Source organism: Dermacentor albipictus, chromosome 1 (genome assembly GCF_038994185.2).
Source record: "Dermacentor albipictus isolate Rhodes 1998 colony chromosome 1, USDA_Dalb.pri_finalv2, whole genome shotgun sequence".
In the NCBI taxonomy this organism is placed as follows: domain Eukaryota; kingdom Metazoa; phylum Arthropoda; class Arachnida; order Ixodida; family Ixodidae; genus Dermacentor; species Dermacentor albipictus.
In genome coordinates this window covers 485256941-485269124 of record NC_091821.1, presented here as the reverse complement: position 1 = coordinate 485269124, position 12184 = coordinate 485256941, and the positions used below count along the sequence as shown (strand labels likewise).

The window sequence follows — 12184 nt, the reverse complement described above, 5'->3', positions numbered from 1 at the left end:
CGATACGGTTCTGTGTAGACTATCGCCGCCTCAACAAGATCACTCGCAAAGATGTATACCCGCTGCCGCGAATTGATGACGCCATCGATAGCCTACAAGGAGCAGAATTCTTTTCATCTCTAGATTTACGCTCCGGCTATTGGCAAGTACCCATGGCTGACGTCGATAGGCCGAAGACAGCCTTTGTCACACCCGACGGCCTGTACGAATTTAACGTCATGCCGTTTGGACTTTGTAATGCGCCAGCAACTTTTGAACGCATGATGGACACAGTCCTCCGCGGTTTGAAGTGGCACACGTGCTTGTGTTATCTCGACGACGTTGTTGTTTTTGCCTCTGACTTCACCACGCACCTTCAACGCCTACGGAATGTTTTGACTTGCTTAGCGAACGCTGGCCTTCAACTGAACCTAAAGAAGTGCCGATTTGCAGCGCGGCAGCTTATGATACTTGGCTATGTCGTCTCGAAGGATGGAATCCTCCCCGATCCAGCCAAACTTCGTGCCGTAGCTGAATTTCCTAAACCGACGTCCGTCAAAGAATTGCGCAGTTTTGTAGGTTTGTGTTCCTACTTCCGGCGCTTCATTCGCAATTTCGCCGCCGTCATATCACCCCTGACGAAGCTCCTTGGCAGCAACGGACCTCTCCACTCCTGGTCGTCCGAGTGCGACGAGGCGTTCACTAAGCTCCGTCGTTTGCTGACGTCTCCTCCCATTTTGCGCCACTACGATCCAACGGCACCTATTGAGGTACACACAGATGCCAGCGGTGTTGGCCTCGGCGCTGTCTTAGCACAGCGCAAAGAAGGGTTTCCTGAATATGTTGTGGCATACGCAAGCCGTATGCTTACTAAAGCCGAGACCAATTACACCGTCACGGAAAAAGAATGCCTGGCGATCATCTGGGCGCTTACCAAGTTCCGGCCCTATTTGTATGGTCGCCAATTTGATGTCGTCACGGACCACCATGCACTATGCTGGCTGTCGTCATTGAAGGATCCCTCAGGCCGTCTCGCCCGCTGGGCGCTTCGCTTACAGGATTACGATATCCGCGTACTGTACCGCAACGGACGCCAGCATGCTGATGCTGACGCCCTCTCACGTTCTCCCTTGCCAGACGACAATGCCTGTTGCGCAATATCCCAGCTTGACGTTTCTTCCGTCGACATTGGGACCATCGCTTCTGAGCAGCGCAAGGACCCCTGGATTGCCTCCATCATAGACTGCCTTGCTGATCCGTCATCGCAGCCAACCACTCGTGCATTGCGCCGTCAAGCTCGCCATTTCGCCATTCGCGACGACCTGCTTCATCGACGCAATTACACCTCTGACGGCCGACAGTGGTTATTAGTTGTACCTCGAAGCCTGCGTTCTGAAATCTGCGCATCGTTCCACTCTGATCCACAGTGTGCGCATTCGGGACTTTTCAAAACCTACCAGCGCCTCCGACGACGCTACTACTGGCGAGGAATGTACAACTACATTCAAAAGTTTGTTCGTTCATGCCCCGACTGCCAGCGCCGAAAATCTTCACCCCACCTCTCGCCAGCTGGCCTGCAGCCTCTACCCTGCCCTGCCAAACCGTTCGGGCGCGTTGGCATCGATTTGTATGGACCACTTCCCCTGACGTCGGCTGGTAACCGCTGGGCCATTGTGGCAGTAGATCACCTTACACGATACGCCGAAACCGCCGCTCTCCCAGCAGCTACAGCGCGAGATGTTGCATCATTCCTGCTCAGCCGATTCATTCTGCGGCATGGTCCACCTCAAGAATTGCTCAGCGATCGCGGACGCGTCTTCCTGTCGGAAGTAGTTGAAGCGATTCTCAAAGAGTGCCACGTTGTTCATCGCACGACTACGGCGTACCACCCTCAAACGAATGGCCTCACAGAACGCTTCAACCGTACGCTCGGCGACATGCTTTCAATGTACGTTGCCTCCGACCACACGAACTGGGACGCCATTCTGCCATTCGTAACCTACGCGTATAATACCGCTACGCAGAGCACCACTGGATTTTCACCCTATTTCTTGCTGTATGGTCGACACCCTTCGCACACCATCGACACCATTCTTCCGTACCGGCCGGATGCATCCGAGTACGTCCCTATTTCTGACACGGTCCGATATGCAGAAGACTGCCGTGACCTCGCACGGGCCTTTACTTCCGATGTTCAAGAGCGCCAGAGGAGCACTCGCGGTGACGCCACTGCCACGGTCACCTTCGATCCGGGAGCGCTCGTGTGGCTCTCAGTCCCTTTAACTGCCCCTGACCTCTCATCAAAACTGGTCCCTAAGTATGAAGGCCCTTATCGTATTCTCGAACGCGCATCTCCTGTAAACTATGTCATCGAACCAGTTGAGCCATCTGAAGACATGCGCCGCCGGGGACGAGACATTGTCCATGTCGACCGTTTAAAGCCTTACTACGACCCGCTCATCGTGACGAACTGTTAGCTCGCCGGACGGCTCCCTTCTCGCTCCCGGGGGGTGGTTGTAGCGAAGAGTTTTTAGAACAGACGCTAGTGGGTTCAGCGCTACTGCCTCTAAACGCTAGTGGGTCGAGCGCTCCTGCTCAGCAACGGCTCTCGTGCTTGGAAGCTCTGACTGCCCTGCCCGTCGACGTTGCGCTGCTCCCGAGCTCTGCCAAATAAACACCTTTAGAATATATATAGTTTGAGAAGACAAACGTCGCTACAAGCAGTGATAAACAACCGATGATTGGACGCATCCTGCATTTCTATCGGCGTCCATTATAAGGGGCCAGTGCCCTGGCTGAGTGTTAGGAAACGGCATTGCATGCCTCCATGTTAAATATGGTCAAGGTGGCGGGGAACGTTAACAAAATTCAAGTCTGGGGTTTGACGGGCCAAAACCACGCTTTGATTATGAGCCGCACCGTAGTAAGAAACTCCATATTTATTTTGACCATCTGGGGTCCTTTAAACTGCACCCAATTTGGTTCAGGGTAAAGGCACAGTACGCGGGCGTTTTTGCATTTCAGCCCCATCGAAATGCAGCCGCCGCCGCCGGCATTAGATTCCAAGCACTCGGGTTAGTAGCGCAACACCTCAGCCGCTATGCCACCACGGCGGGTGCGGCGGAGAAAGGAGTGAACATCGTTTTTACACAGTAATTTAGCTTAGATGTTACCCGTTAGCGCGCTACAGAACGAAACGAAAAGCTTGGCCGATATGTACAACATGGTGCTCATATTTCACATGGAGGCCAAATTCTTTTCTGTGACCTAGACGGGGTGCTGGCGAATGTGTTGGGAATCTGCTCGGCCACCAAGCACAACCTGCGCTGCTATACGTTCTCGGTGACAACTCGCACAGCGCAGAAGCACACGCACAAATGTTTAAAGAATGGGACGACAGACCGCCTGCAGTGTGCCATGACGTCGAAATAAGAAGCACAAACAGCGATGTTTCTGTACTTTTGTGGTCAATAGTTCAGTTCGCATGGTTGCGGCACGCATTACTTTTTTTTTTAAATACAAACGACGAAAACTGTGTGCGCAAACATTAGCACGGCGTTTGCGACGTTTGAATTTGGCGCCTTTTCCCGCGCATGCCATTAGCTCCGGCCGGTGCACTGCGTTACTGCGCCAAAGAAAGTAGTTCATCAAAGAAGTGAAGCAAAAAACTTTTATGCACTTCCAAAGCGCTACAATTTTTCTGTAATAACATGACATCACAGAATTTGTTATCAAATGATACAATTTATGATAATATAAGCGTGTATTTGTATGAGTGTACATGTATGATTGCGCGTTTGCGCTGTTGAGGCTTGTAGCATTCCGGCGTGATCGTGCATGCCGGTTGTATGAAAACTTCCTGCGTTTTCTGCGTTCTTTGTGTGCTTCGCTGTGACATCTTTGGAATGTTCCTGCGTGTTGCTCGCTTTTTATGGGCTTGTTGTCTCGAAGATCGCCATGATCGCCTCCGACTCAGCGACATCAAAGGTGAGTTAGTGTTTCGAATTCCCCTTGTTCGTCCGCGCCTGCGGCGCGGACGAACAAGGGGAATTTTAGCGCCTGTGCGTGTTTTCCGTGCGCCTCTTTTCTAGTTTTCATTCCTAGCACTATCCTTCCGTTGCCAGAATTGGTTGTACAGCACTAGATTCGTGGTATATAACATGGAGCTTTGTTCTGGTTTAACTTTACACTCCGCTTGTGGTGACGTAAGGCAGCTATGTGGTGCCAGCTAAAACAGGGCATGTTGTACGCCATGATTTCTGATACGGTATTCGAGCACCGATTGAGTTAGCCTTATTAATGAGCGCAAAACAATGCGACGTGAAACCATCCGATCTGTACTGTAATCGGAAGATATTTCGTTTGCGCCACGCTAGTCCAAGACGTGGGAGCGAGCTTGTAGCGGCGTGGGGCGGTGGGATCGGCGAAAGTGTATTCTGTTGCGCTGAATTCCCTTCAGGAACGAGTGACTAGGCTGCTATCTGACACGCCGTGCGGCCGATGTTCGCGCGATCGGAAAACACAGAGGAGGCTGTCGCGCAATAATAAAGAATTTGAAGGGTGTACATGTGATTCTATGCGATACGTGAGATACAATAGAGGGGGATGCCACAGAGTGCTGCGAAATCATCGAGTTATACGCCTTGCTAACCGCGTGTGTTTTGTTTTCCACCAGTTCGCGCGCATTCAGCTTTCTTTTTTCATCTTCGTTCGACGCCATCGAGTGCTTCGCCCCAAACGGCTTCGCGTAGGCGCTCTTAGCATTCACGGAAAGGCATATTTCATGGCACTCCAGGTCCTACAACATTCAAAATAACGTAATTTCGTGAAATTGCAGCTTTTCGCACTTCAGTAAGTGATTGATTTAACAAAATTTTAAAATCAGTAGAGGAACGAGATGCCTGGCATATCTGCTTTGTCGTCCCACTTGGTTTCGAGGCGGCATGTATACGTTATCGGCAACATAAACATCAATAATTAGCATTGTTTCTTGTGACCATAGAAGTAGCTAGTTATGTCGAAAAGCTATTTTTGCTTTGAATCCGAGCACTAAATAGTAAACAGATTGAAAGGGGAGCGCATAGTTGTGAACTAAATGACAACGCTTTGCCACAAGCTTGGAATAATGCATTGTCGAAAGAGCAGTTCTGTGAAATTCTTTCTTTGAGAGTAAGCAAAACTTCAGTAGCATCAGGTAGACGGGGAGTAAAAGAATGCAACACTGTGGTTTTATATGAAGGAGCATCCTTTAATGTGTGGCCATAACAGTTCAGTAGATGCATGGAAATAATTTTTAAAATAATAGAGGAATGTGAAATAAATTATTTGACAAGCTCACACTGCCATTGGCAAGAGCGGCCACACTTTAGTGTATTCAATGACTAGTCATTTGTATCCGTGTATTTATGTCAGCCTAATGGTCCATGTAGCTCTTTTGATTGTTGATTTTGCTGCATTGTGGCTTCACATTTTAATACTGACATCTTTTTTCAGATGCAAAATGAGCTGAGAGACACCCAAGCTGGAATGCTAAAGGTGAATTCTTTGGCCATCCATTCTGTAACGTCACCATGATCAAATACAGTGATGCCGTGAAAATGTATTGCAGCAAGCAGAAAAAACAACATTGCTGATGCAACTGCAAGGCATTTGCTCCAGTGATCAATTGGTGCAGAGTGCCTTCATTAAGAGACATGGTGCCTTTAAGCACTCAGCTGAAAGACTGCAACTGCACCGGGACTGGGAGTGAATTTCAGTGTTACTTGTGAACATATTAAAGATAGAATGTGCCTTCTTCAGGGTATATGCCTGATATGGAAGGGGTGTTCAGAAACAGTGTGGACATTAGTGGTCTACGTGAGTGCACATCTTCCTAGTTTTACCTATGTCATGCAGCAGTGCACTGCTAGAGGTATCAAACCAGAGCAGCAGCACCCTTTGAGAAAGTTGGCTGAAGAACGAGCAGTGATCAAAGCTTTCTGCATTTCAAGGGCCAAATTCCAGAAAGATTGATGCCGAGCTGGACGGTGTGAAGTGCCGGTCACCACATACTGTAGCCAGCATGGCATGAATCTCCTTGGCATTATGCCTCGTTAGGAACAGAAATTGCATGACTGCTCATAAAAAAAAAATTGGAAATTGGGAGGTTGAGGAGAAGTGGCAGGGCTCCCCTCTGGAGTAGCCAGTGCATGCCCATTGCTATACTGATAATCCTACCTTAATGAGAACCAGTGATGCATGTTAACCTATTACGCAGCTAAGTGCATTCCTTGTTTTGTATTAAGGGGACACTAATGACACCTTAAATGAATTTAAAATAAAGCATCGTTTTAAATATCTACTTCTGTAAATTTCTTGGTAATTGCTTGATTATTAGAGAAAATAAAGCTCAACGTTCAATTTTCTGAGTATCGCCCCAAAATCTTCGTGCTGACATCTCATTGTCACATCGTGGATTTCAAGTATTTTTACAAACTTGGGTTGTATTGTTTCAGTAAAAGTTCCTGACAGTTCTTATTTTAAGTTTTTGGAATACAATGAAGAACATCTTTATTTGTAAAAAAAAAATTGCTGCACCTGAACAGACATCAAAATCCATGACGTCACAGCAAGCGGGTGTGGTAACTTCAAGGCAGCACTGCCACCAATCTTTCCTCTTGCTGCTTTTACAATTTACTCACCCTCTTGTCATGGTATGAGTGAATCTCTTGAATTGTAGGAAGGTCATTTACAGATACATCTAAAATATTTTTTCTCTTTAGTGCTTTCTTGCCATAGTTGCTTAGGGGTGTTGGCACAGCGCCGCTAAGCACGAGGTCACATGATCAAACAACCGCATTTTGATGGAGGTGAAATACAAAACTGCCTATGTACCTTGCAGCCTGATTTGGTAAAAATTAATCCAGAGTTCCCCACTATGGCGTGCTTAAAGCCTGTTTCACATGCAAGCGAAAATGCTTGCAAATCCTGCCGCCGCGCCGCAGAAATCAGTTTCAAGCGGCGGTGGGAGCGGCAAGGTTCGGGCAAGTTGGAATTTCATCGCAGCGGCAGAGCGGCAGCACTGCTTCCGAACGGCCCACCTCGACATGTGACCAGCGGAGGATTAGTGCTGGAAAGCCTGCGCATAGGACGATGTTTATTTACTTGGTACACGTGGTACAGGCAACATGCCAAGAGAGCTTTTCAACGAATTGTTAAATTGCTAAGCGCAGGATATGTATTTATAAAATAAAAATTTGAGAGGCAGGGACAAAGCTATGTTTATGTTGGTAGTCGCAAACTACCGAAACTGGCTGAAAGTCCTGTGTTTTATGCCAGCAACATTGCTATTCGCAGCAGCGGAAAATGCGCGGCGGCAATGCATATGAAACGAAACTTTGCGATAAGCTTTGCAGCGCCGCGTCGCTGTTCGCTCTGTTCGCTGAATCGCTTGCATGTGAAACAAGCTTAAACATCAGATTGTCGTTTTGGCACTTAAAACGCCAAAATTTAATTAATTTAATTTTACTTTAGTGCTCCTTTAAGCGGTAGAATTCATGATCTCTGCAAAAACTCATGCTCAAAGTATTTTCCGTAAAGATTAAATAAACAGTAGATATAAGTGTCTATATTTTGAATTCTGTGATACGTGATGACTATTAGTGGTACAACGAGACAGAATTGTAATACAATGTGTGACGGCACGATGATGCACATCGAGGAAATGACCGAGTCTCCCTAGAGGTCCTTGACATGGACATCAACTGACTGTCCACAAACTTCTGAGTTCACTCGGTGATCTTGTGCAGCCTGTGCTTTGCGAGTAGATTAATTTAATTGAGGTTTAATTTAATTATATTAATTTACTCTCCTTGCGGCTTATGTACATTTCATACAGTGGAGTGGAATCTCGCATTACTTCTGGAGCACAGCAAGCGAACGTGATGTGTAGTGGTAATCTTAGTAATGATCGACAATCATGTCCCACTTCGAGCTCCTAATGCTGCTTGCCAACACAAGCAGCAGCATCTGCTCAAGGTAGCGTGAAAGAGATTCATTGAAAAGTGTCATATGCCCAGGGTCGCATACCCAGTCACCCAAGCTGTTCCAACAGTTGGTATTGAACTCTTCCCTCAACATAGCAGCCCAATCTCCCCATTAGACCATGGCTACATATTCACACAAATGGATGGGACAATCGAGACAAACACCTGAAAATATGAAGTATCCCAAGAATGGTAATCACAATAAATAGTACTAGATGTGCATTAGCGCAAGCTGTTGGGCCAGTTGGTGCATGATGAACTTGAAAAAGGGGGGTACCAGCAAAACAAAGGACGCGCACACATGGAAAAGGCGTTAGACAGGGACGAACGCTGGTCCGTCCCAATGTCCGTCCATGTCTAATGCCGTTTCCTTGTGTGCGTGTCATTTGTGTTTCGCTGGTGCTCCCCTTTTTCAAGTACTAGATGTTTGGATACTATGGTTTATTTTTCTTGTTTGTGCTGGATTGTTTTTCTGAAACATGGGGCATCCAGACAGCATCAGAAGCTTGTAAGAAGTCAAGTTTAGCATTTTAGATTTGCAACAGGTACTTTTGTAATTGATTTGCAGTAGGGCTGTTGTGTGAATGTACTTGAAAGGCTTAAAACTGTTTTGCTAACATTTACTTAAACATGCAGGTTCACATACGCTGTAAGAGTGCACATTGAGAAGGTTATCCTGGCCCAGCTTACCATGGCCTGCCATGGTGGACCAGGAAAGTTTGCAAGGGCCTTGCTTCACCATGTGTTCACAGAGGAGGAGCTCATGGGCCATTTGGGCTTTGGAAATAACACCAAGGGGCAACAGAGGCTCTTGACCCCATCAGGGTCAGTGCTGTTATAGGCAAGTACCATATACCCTTTCCGGTTGCATTTTTACATACACATTTCTTTTCTAAATTTATGAACTTGCCATTGGCATAACAAACGACTTTCATGTAGCCTGTGTGTGCAGTTGTGTGCTACAATAGCCTACCATTTGGAATGACTGTTCATATGATCTTGAGTGCCTAATGCCGCCATACTGAAATGCTTCCAAATTTAAAAGCTGCCTTCATTGCCGAAAGTTTTTAGCATCTCCACCAAATAAAATGAGCTGCATTTGTGCATTAGCAGTGCTACTTGGCTGTCATTGCAAGGAATAGTTGTCTGTGAAGCACGCTCCAAATCTGTTGGCATGGAGGACATGGTTAAGTAGCCTGAAAGTGTTAATACACGAATTGCGGAGAAGCTATGCTCAAGTGTGGTTACTGCTCAGCTCGAGCAGGAGCACGTTCACCAAATTGCAGAAATCAAAACAAAACAGCTCTCCATGTTCTGAGATGTGAAACAGTAGTTTCACCAATTTTAACAGACCACATCAAATCAAAGTTGCTCCTATCTTGAAGCAGGTCCATGTGATCCGAGACAGCAACCTTTCAGCGGAGGGAACCTGAGTGTTGTGGCAATTTTCTTTTGGTAGTTTCAATCAAAGAAACAACAGGGACAGAGTTGCCAGCTTCACAGTCAACAGTACTATGTTTAGTGGATGCTTACTTATTCTAAGCACCTAACCTATGACTCGTATTTATTAACATGCACTGTATCACTTTGTATTGTAAGATAAGAAAAAAATATTTATGTGGCTTTTCCTCATATACTTCAATAAATGGAGAATAGGCTCTTGGGGCCTAATGTATAAAGCTTCTTACAGACCATCGGACATGTCCACTACTCCCATTCTGAAATTGTTAGAATTGTTTCCTGCTTCCTTACTTCACCTACCTGTTAACATGGTTATGAACCATTGCCAAGTAGATTATGGGCTTAAATTTATCAAAAAGATGAATGGGCTTTTCTGTCGCTCTTGTTTAGCCCGTTGAGGATCACATTTTGGGGAGAAATATGCCTATAATTTAGGAGTTATATATCTTTTGTAGTGTGCACATACTCAAAACTTTCGACTTGAATAGTGTCCTATTCAATTTAGTCTTTGAATGGTCACTATTTGTAAATGTGAGTATTATTCTAATATTTCGAAACACCAATAAAACATGAGATTTGAGCCAAAGTACGGTAAATTTTCACCTCCAATAACATAGTATAGACGTAAAACGTAAGAACTTGTAAGAATAGCAGACCAGGCTACGTTACTAAAGTAGCTGTACTTTAGAGGCTGTACAGCAATCATTCATGCTTACTGAAGAGTCCTGTGCATGTGAAGAAACTTTTTGCTGCTCCATTTGTGCCTTTAATAAACAGCTCTTCACAACATAACAATGACAGAAACTTGCTAACTTTAAGAATACTAGTATGTGAACCTCATCTCACATTAATTGTGATATCAGCTGTTCATTATTCAGAAGCTATCCAATATTTGATTTGCTTCTGGCATTATTCGGTTGTCTCAAAAATCACTTTTCGCACATCCTTAATATTGTTATTGCAGATTTAAGTTCTTCAGGGCGACTTTCCGAGAAAATAAACTGGTAAATAATTTTTTAAAATAACAATAAAGTGGCAATACCATTTCAGTATTTGCAGTTTTACATGTTTTATTTTTTTATGCAGGATAAAGCAGCATAATTTTTTCTGTAATGAAACTTACGGAAACTTGTGGCAGCACTCCCAAATTAGTGCAATGACAGACACCAAGGAGCTAAGTGAAAAATCAGTTTGGGAGAAACCCAAGGAGCGACAGCACTATAAGAATATTTTCTAGAAGTCTCAGAAGGTTGCAGCACCTCCAGTGGGAGGCTAGGCAACACTTTGTTCTGAAAAGGCAAATTTTTTCAGAACGTTCCATCACAGTGACAGATGTATGGCAGTGAACCCTAAAAGGGTTAAAGAAGTCAGTCCTATGGCATATGGCTCTTAAAAGACAGCATTTCTTCGTATCTGTCACATTCTGCATGTGTCATGCTAAGCAGTTTGGCGCACAACTACACGGAATCCTCATTATAACAGTAATTCAGTCGTTGAGGAAGAAAACATACTTCGCTGTAAGCAGTGCCTTCTTTAATGTGGAAAGTCCTAAGTCATTGTAAGGCGAGAAGTACGTTCCGATTGCATGTGAACTCAGGAAACCTAACATCAAATGAAGCTACACTCAATTATAGTGACATGACACTATTGTATTTGGAGCATGGAAAAGCACAGTGAAGTGCTGCACATTTTAATAATGAAACTTACAAGAAATAATTTTAGTTGTCAGTTCAGATTTATTTATGAACGACATGAATTTTTTTCACCATTTTATTTATCAGCAAGCAAAGTTCACATCTTTGACATTGAAGATATTCATAAAGTTATATTGCTACAGTGTTTTGTTCCTCTTTGCCCTTTCCTGCATTTGACACTTAGTGGAGTCCTGTGCCACACTAAATAAATTTAAATGGTCATGCTGTAAAGCTGTACCCATGGAAAATTGGAATAAAGCAACACAAATACATAAATCAATTTCATTGTAACAAGGGCATATTGCATGCCATTCTTTTGCATGTGGAAGTTGCTTTTTAAAACTTGTTCTGGCTTGTTTTTGCAGGCTTCACGTGTCGCAAATTTCCTGGTACCAACATGCCCTATGTAAAGAACTCTGGCCTCGCTTCTCGCATGGGACCCTGCCCCTGAAGCAACTGCCCCTGCCCCTTCACCTCTGAAGAGCCCAAGTTGGACAGCTCAAACCAAAACACAAGTGTTGTGCTTTTGTAACTCTCGACATTTTTATGTTTTATGTTAGTCTCCTGAAGGGCCCAATTTGGATTTCTCAAATGAGCATACAAATGTTGTGCCTTCCTATGCCTTGACATTTTTATGTTAATTTTATTTATGTTAATTATGCTAGTCTCCTGAGAAGCCCACATTGGATTGCTCAATCCAGAATACAAGTGCTGTGCTTTGTTATAGTTCACTACATTTTTATGTTAGTTTTTGATATGGTTCCAGTAAGGATAGTGCTTCCTTATTAATATATTTTTTAAGTAGCTTAAGTCATTTCATGCCAAACCACCCAACAATTTTCTCAAGAACTGTTCCATTATGGCAAACCATTTCAAGTTTGCTTGATTTTGAGTAGGTACAACGAGAAAATTTTTGAGAAAATTTGCTTTCATACATACTCTTAAGTAATTCCAGGGCAACCAACCAGCGTTTTTTTTGGCCATCACAGATATAGTTGAAGCTCCGAACTCTTGCTCCCCATTTAT

At 44.7% G+C, this 12184-nt stretch overlaps 1 long non-coding RNA gene across 1 annotated transcript; it reads left to right on the top strand.

Annotated features, from left to right (window-relative positions):
* Positions 1-3861: 3861 nt before the first annotated feature.
* On the top strand, positions 3862-11889 carry LOC139054871 (uncharacterized). The gene is made up of 4 exons (XR_011511572.1): positions 3862-3966; positions 5473-5514; positions 8640-8844; positions 11524-11889. It is a non-coding gene; the product is annotated as an uncharacterized lncRNA (long non-coding RNA).
* Positions 11890-12184: the final 295 nt, after the last annotated feature.